Source organism: Capsicum annuum, chromosome 10 (assembly GCF_002878395.1).
Source record: "Capsicum annuum cultivar UCD-10X-F1 chromosome 10, UCD10Xv1.1, whole genome shotgun sequence".
NCBI lineage: Eukaryota > Viridiplantae > Streptophyta > Magnoliopsida > Solanales > Solanaceae > Capsicum > Capsicum annuum.
In genome coordinates, this window is record NC_061120.1 from 62,046,228 (window position 1) to 62,054,512 (window position 8,285).

General features: G+C 32.2%; 1 long non-coding RNA gene and 1 pseudogene across 1 annotated transcript; one reads left to right on the forward strand and one right to left on the reverse strand.

The window, feature by feature from the left end:
* Positions 1–1,619: 1,619 nt before the first annotated feature.
* On the reverse strand, positions 1,620–3,559 carry LOC107874480 (annotated as a pseudogene).
* A 1,986-nt stretch (positions 3,560–5,545) lies between these two features.
* Positions 5,546–7,511, forward strand: LOC124887977. Its single transcript, XR_007045700.1, has 3 exons — positions 5,546–6,672; positions 6,764–6,982; positions 7,070–7,511. It is a non-coding gene; the product is annotated as an uncharacterized LOC124887977 (long non-coding RNA).
* The last annotated feature ends 774 nt before the right edge of the window (positions 7,512–8,285 follow it).

Here is an 8,285-nt window from a genome sequence, read left to right on the forward strand (position 1 = left end):
GGTCGAGTTATTAACCACTGGAAACCTCTACTATGTTATAGATGGTCCTCCGAAAACAAACTCTTTGTCACAATAGGCTAAGGTCCACGTACAATCTACACTCATTTCACGGGGTATATTGTTATTTTTTTTGTCATTAATATTTTTATTATTATTAGTTGCTATATTTTTTCATGTCGTGCTTTTTTTTTCATATCTACTTTGATTTATTGTACTCAAATCGAGGATCGGAACCTCCCTACCTAATGGAAGTAGGGCTAATGTGTATGTATATTTCACTTGTGGGATATCACTATTATTATTTTTGTTGTTGTTGTTGTTTGATTCTTTGATTTGGGCTTCCGTTAAAGTTTCGATCTTGATGTTTATTTATTGATTTTGTGGTTGTCAGGCAATTCTTATGGTCCAAGTGGTACGATTGGCAGGGCAAAATATAGACATGAAAAATATGGGTTTTACGCACCTACTGGATCTGCAACTGAGAGTTTTCCCATAGATTTGAGGGGTGGCGATGAAAAACATAATAATAATAAGCAAGGAAAAGCACATGGCTTGTGTAGGTAACGGGTTTCAACCGAATTGATACAACATACTGCCATTACTGGGCCCTTTCAAATGATAACAACTTCAGTTGGGGATAGCTGATTTTGGGAGTGCTGATTACTACTGATATGCTACAATTGTTCACTTCTTAAAGTCATTCCACAACTGCAAATATCGACGTGATGAAAATCAATTGTACATATTTGCTACTGATACGGTTCCTAGATGGATAACTGCAGCTTAACATGTAGATTTTCACACTGGCAGCAACTGATAAGTTTGGGAATATCTACTTTGTGAGATTACCTCAGGACGTCTCAGATGAGATTTAAGTAGATCCTACTGGTGGAAAGATGAAATGGGAGCAAGGGAAGGGGAAACTTAATAGAGCCCCAAATAAGGTTGAATGAATAGTGGGATTTCATGTTGGTAATGTGGTCTCTTGACTGCAAAGGGCATCACTTATTCTATGAGGGCCCGAATGTATAATCTACAGGACTGTGATAGGTCGCGTCGGGGAAATGTTTCCATTTACATCGAGGGATGATGTTGAATTTTTCACTCATTTGAAGATGTATCTAAGGAAAGAGTTTCACCTTTATCTGGCAGGGATCACATGGCCTACAAATCTGCCTACTTGTCAGTTAAGGTAGGCATGTACTTGCTCAATCATCTATTTTCTTTAATGTTCCAAATTCAAATGTGCAAAATTCTCTTTACCTACTTCGTTTGATATCCTAGTTAGTGCAAACATGTACTGGTATGGTAGATAAAAATCGTTCAATTTCCTTGGGTATTTGATGTTGATGCTGAAGTATAACTGGGTTGTCTTTAGCTACTTTACAAAACTTGGTTGATAGGAACTCAACGTGATGTGGCCTATATCACCATTAAAATATTTTATACATTCATTTCATCATGACTAGATTATCAAATGACCTGAATCATAGTTCCATGATAAATTCGATTAATACGAGAATGCATCATTTCAATAATAACATCTATGCAGTTGAAGAAGCAACCTTGGATACATGTGAAGTTGGCGACTTGTTGTAAAATAGAGCGAGGTGTTCAACTTAAGTTGCTGCTTTAAAGTTTGATTTTGCTTTACTTCCAAATACCTCAAAATAGCACCAATCAGGTATATCAGTTGTACAAACAATTAGAGCAAGGTTGCCGACTGGGTTCCTACCAGTTGCAGCAGCAAACTTGTCTGCTACCTAGATGGGTACATTTTTTTATCAACTTACAAGCTTCATACGTATATCATTGATATGAAAAAAAACCATATAAGTATCATGCATTTTCTTTTAGAGGATTGATTTTCCAAATATTCAATCAACTATTAGCTTTTATCTCAAATAATTACTTATTTTCTTAATTTTACTTTTTTTTCCCAACTTAAAAACCTTATGAAATATTAACTATTAGTTGAACGACAATGATAATATAATACCTATTTTGCTTCTTTTCTCATTAGTTTTCCGGGCTCTTCATATTCAACATATCCCACCTCCCTTAAATCAACCTTAAAATTGCCATTAGATTAACCTCTTGACTACGTGAATCATTTTGTTTATTTAAGGGAAAAGAAGATCAGTGTGCAAAATATTGTATGAACGTAGAGGTTAAAGAGAAGATATTTACTTCACACATTGATTTGCAGCAAGCTGTCCCTGACAACCACAACTAAATATGAAGCATGGTACAATTTTTTTATTGTAGAAAGCAGACAAGGAAACACAACATGTTGGAGAAGATGATGCTCTATACTCGGAGTAGGTACAAATAACATCCCACGTAAGTGCAATCATCACAAACAGATCAAAAGTTGAAAGATATCAGTGAACTAAAGTTACAGTATGGCAACGGAAGATTGATCAAAGCTTAGTATACTTACCAACTGCTTTAGTCTTTCGACGTCCTTTATCTACACTGAACTTGCTTGGAGGGACTGGAAAGGGTTGACCATATGTATATCTAGGAATCCCAAGTATGAAGTTTTCAGGTATACGAGGACTGGATCCATCATCAGAAGCACTTCCAATGCCCATCTCAAAAGAAGCACCATATCTTTCGGGATCTTGAGTCATGGATGTCAGCACTCTACCCTTGCAGCAATTTGCAGTCTGCATATTATATGAAACTCTAGGAAGAAGGTCAACAATCACGGGCTCTTTCTCACAACATTGTGGGCTTCCTCTGACGGCAGAACAATCACCTTGCTCTGTAGTTTCAGCACCCCGCATATCCCATGTTACTTCTTTACCATGCCACCTCCATCTTAACTTCCAAACAGGTTGCTCTACATGGATGAAAAGTTAATAGTTGAAGATTAAGACTCTAATTTGGGATAGACAAAAGAGTTCAAACTTAGAAAGAATATTTTGATAGTTGAAGATAGAGACTCTAATTTGGGATAGACAAAAAAGTTCAAACTTAGAAAGAACGTTTGCCTATTCGTCTCTATTTCCCATTGAATGAGATATGATATTACAGATAAAGTTTTTGAAGAATGTAAAAAAATGACAAGTAGTGGCAGAGAATCATTCTTGTGGAGTAGCTTTTCTTGAGTTCTCAGAGCAGGAACATCCGCTTGTGGTTTTGACAGTTCTTAACAACAATCCTGGTATGTGTATTTACTTTGTTATATATTGCATGAATATTTTTGGTGACTTTAGCATTTTAGGTTTCTGGTTTGTCTGACTACTTAAATTATCTATATACAGAGACTTTTGATCCCAACCATTGTCCAATAGTAGAGTTTGCTCTGCGTAATAGCCAAATAATGAAGCTTTACGAGAAGATTCAGCAGCAATGTTTTAACACGAACAAATAAGATTTGAAGAAAAATGATAATACAAATGAACTGGATACCCACAATAAACAATTGAGAAAATGCAACGCCACAGGAGATGCGTTATCAGTGGCAGGGAATACCAACAAAGCTAAAAACAAACGTGTCAAAGGTGCCAATGATGGAGATCAACTTAAAAACAGGTTTTAAAGTACCCATCTCTGCAGAAGTAGACGAGCAGAAGAAAAAGAAAGGTAAAAAGCTTAGAGGGGCAAAACAACAGCTAAAAGAGAATCAAGAAGCAACCAACCACGGCTTCGGTAGTGAAAGTTTTGATAATACTGCCCTCTAGGTTGGACGTAAAGAAGATGTTGTAGTGAGAACAAAGAAGATGAAGTTTGAGGATAAAACAAACCAACAGAAACAAAATATCAGTGTACAGAACAAGAAAAGGGCCAAAAATAAAAAAGATCCCCTTGGAAGAGATGGAGTAGACAAGCTAGATATGCTTATTGAACAATATACATCCAAATTCACACACAATATTTCTAATCAAACTGATGGTAACCAACTCTAAGCTGCTTAAGAGGTGGTTCCAATCCTATACTATTCTGAAGTTCGTAAGTAGCTTAATATTATAGTGATAGTAAGAACAACTGCGTTGTCCATTTTGATTTGTATTTTGTTGTATTTTCTCCCTAAAATATTTGTTAATAGTTATAAGTTTAAAAAATATGAGAGAACAATTTTAATCAAAGATTTTCTTCTTTTTGCAATTGTATTGTGTTTTCTTTTAGCCACCAAGACTAGGACTTCCAGGATTTAAGATGAGGGGATTGAAATTATGAAAAAATGTCCCAATTGTGTGTTGAATTCATTAATGTTTCTTGCATAAACAGGTTGATATGAACGTCTAATTTTCTGAAAAAGTGATTCAATTGCCCCAGGTGAGATGTGGCATTTCAAAGTTTCATGAGGGCCAACAATCAAGTGTACATGAGTAGTCTCTATAAGATTCAATATAAGTGAATGCAATAATGCAGATGTCATATATTATGATCTAACATTTAAGTGATAACTTGCATGTGGTCATAATAATTGTCACACCAATATTGTTGATAAGATAACACCATCTTCAATACTGTAATAGTGACAGTTTTTTTATTCATACTTTTTATTTTTTGAAAACTAGATAAAGAAAAAACCATAAAATTTTGACAATACATTTTTTCTTAACTGCGCAAAGAAAAAATCAATATTTTGATAAATTAACTTATTCAAATATGAAGTTGTATCTACTGATGTCTCAATGGATAACTTGAAAGATTACGAGGAAGAACTACAAGTCACTAATTGTGTTAAAAATAGAACAAGAGGACACCTAATCATACATTTTCAAAAAGTATTGTGAAATGCATGTTTACTATAATATTGTTTACTATAACAACGAGGAAATAATATTGTTTGTAGACAATATTTTTAGTCTTATTATTTAAAATATACTATACATCATGCTATATACAACTGTTAAACAAAATTAGCAATTATGTGTATCATGCTAAAAATTAGCAAAACTTTCTATTAACAAACCGTTTAAATTGCCTCTGCAGTTACCTTCAGCCAAATTAACGAAAAGTTAAGTAAATACAATGATTTATTTGGTGTATTTAACATGCCAATTATGTGTTGCCTCAGTTTTAGTTTCTAAAACTCCTCCGTCTACTATGCTTCCCTTTTGTGACGTTACATTCACAATGCATTTCGCTTCTCGAGGGTTAAATTATAAGAATTTTGACGTACATTTTAAATTTTTTTAAAATTTTGACGTACATTTTAAGTTTTTTTTTTAAATAAATTAATATGAAAAGATTTGAAACTTATAGAATTTTACTTATTTTCTTATAATTAAATTCATATTATCAAGATTTTTGCATTGCCTTTATTTTATTTTTAAGTACTCAAGAATAAATTCTTAATTCTTTATTTTAATTAAAGAGGGATAATGTTCAATTAATGTATAATACATAAATTAAATAAAATTAAAGGTATGAATATAAAATAGCAAAAATTGATAACCGTTCATACGATTAAACATCTCCCAAAAAGCCGTTTCTACAGTTTTTTCATCTTCCTCTCTCTACGAAATATACCTATGAAGGCTCATGTATGAATTTTAACTATTCTTCTACCAAGGTTTATAATGAATCATTTCTCTTCTCAATTATTTGTATATTCAATTGATTTTAATGCATATTAATTTCTGAATAATTGCATTTAATTTATTCTTTAGCCTTTTCATTTTTTTATGCTCTATATATACATACAGAAGTCAATCTTCTTCATAATATAGATTTCTTAGTCTTTTTTGCTTTTAATTTTTTAGTATGATGTATTCTCTTGTTTCAGAGTTGGTTACTGATAGAGATGATTTGATGATAAGGGTTAGGATTTGTAGAATATGGGATGCCATAAATTCCAAAAAAAAATGGGAAATTGATTAGTTTGGATATGATATTTGTCGATGAAAAGGTACCTCATCAACATAATTCTTACTCCTTATACAAATATTTCCAAAACTCTTGATTAAAAATTCACATGTTTTGATATATCAGGGCAATTTGGCATATGCTATAGTCTAAAAAAATCACGTTAGCAGGTTCAAGCACAAGTTAACAGAAGGTTCATTGTTTATCATCAAAAACTTCAAAGTGGTTGAAAGTAGTGGTGTATATAGACCAGTTGAAAACTCTTTAAAAATAATTTTCTTTCCCTCAACCGTGATCAAGAGTTTATCTAAAGATATTGTTCATATTCCTATGAACAGATTTCATTTTATAAAATCAGAATTAATTGAGCCAAGGGTGAACAATAACACGCTCTTATTAGGTATATATATATATACACTCTTTTCATTTTCAAATTTTACAAAATTGTTCAATTTCAACGTTTTCAACACACACTTTTTCTTCTTCATTTATAGATGTGGTGGGTTGTTTATATGGAGTTGGTGATATGGAGAGCGCTGGATCAAAGTGGAGAAAATGAGACATCCAAATTGATACTGATTAATAAGTCACCCATTTCATATTAAGTAGTTTTATTTTTTGTCTTCCTAAAAGAGTGTTACTTTGAAATCATACATTAATCTTTTTAAACAATTACATGTAAATGAACTATCATATTCTTATTTTTTCTTTTCCTGGATAGTTTGGCAAAGTCAAAAATAACCTTATGGGATGATTTGGGAGAGAAGTTTGCTCCTTATTTTCACAACAAGGATTCTGGGCCATATATTGTGATTGCGAATTCCACAACTCTTAAAGAATTTTGTGGTATTATTTCAGATTTAATTATCGAATGTTATATATTTATGTGCTAACATTAGATCTTTATCGTAGTTTTTAATATGTCCATTGTTAATAGGTGAAGTTACCTTCTCTACCACATATGCTAGCAAAGTATATGTGAACCTTGATAGAGATTGCACACGATCTTTGAAGCAAAAGTTTTCCACCATATCCACGGGAGTCCAAGTTATTGAAAGCTCTAATATTAATATCATTCCAATAGAGGAAGAGATGTTTTATCAACTGGATGAACATTAAGAATTTGTTGGAATCTAATTGGAGTGCTGACATACAGGTTATCTTTTTCTTCTTACATTTTGATTTGCCATTTCAACACTTCAATAAGATAGATAATAGTAAATTTTTCTTTTGAGAATTGTAGGAATGCATTGTTACAGTAAGGAGCAAAATTACAGACATAATAAACTATTTTAGATGGTACTACATTTCATGCAATGTATGCTTGAAGAAGATTACACCGGTAAATGGTGTTTATCCATGCTTCAACTGCAACAAATATTGCAAGTTTTCTTTGGTGAAGTAAGGATCCTGGAAGGACTATGAATTTGCTTTGTATTACTAATTAATGTTAACTTATTTTTACAAATATAGGTACAATATACACGTACAAGTGGAAGACAATATCGGAAAAACTACTTTTGTCTAATTCAATGATGTGGCTGAGAAACTCCTTGATATATCAGCTCACAAGTTATTTAACAAGCTATCATCGTTAGATATCAATGATATTCCTGCCCACATTCAAATCCTTTGTGGGAAAGATTTTATTTATAAGCTTAAATTAAACAGTTACAATTTAAAAGAGGGGCTTGAAAATTTTACTATATCAAAGCTTTGGATTCCAGATGAAAAATTAAAATTAGAGTACAAGCTGATGAAAGAGAAAAAGGTATTACAATATAGTCTATTGAAATTTATAATGCCCAATTTCGTATACTTTGTAAATCATATTTTCGCTAATGGTTTTACATGTCTAGAATTTGATAGAGGATGAAAGTGAGCCAAAAGATCGCATTTCCAAAGAACTATCCACAGAAAAGGTATTCAGATACACTGTTTCAGTTATGGGACGTCTATTTTTTCTTAATATTAACATTTTTAATACACATGCTCACAAATGTAGTTTTACAAATTAAACAGGTATCTTTTGACATCTTATTGGATAAATTAGAAGATCATGAGGAAGAAGTGCATGTCATTGATGGGGCTAACAGTAGGAAAAGAAGAAACCTAATCATAGATGAAGATGACTTAATTGATGAAGACACAAATAAGTTTAAGAAGTAGAGAGTTTATTGTCTGTTCTAACCTTTTACTCTTTTTAAGTTTAGACAAAATAGTTTGGTCCTTTTACCCCTTTTAATTAGTGTCATCAGTAGATGTGTTTTCATAAATAATTTTCTTTCTCAAGGTTATTTTACTTTTGTTTGAAATATGAAATCCATTATTGTCTGGTTTATCACGCCACTAATTTTATTCATCATTTAGCTATGTAACATTTTTGTAGTTTGCATCTATGTTATCGTGTTTCTTTTCATGGTTACTGCTATTATTGGTATATTCTTTTCAGCATACAA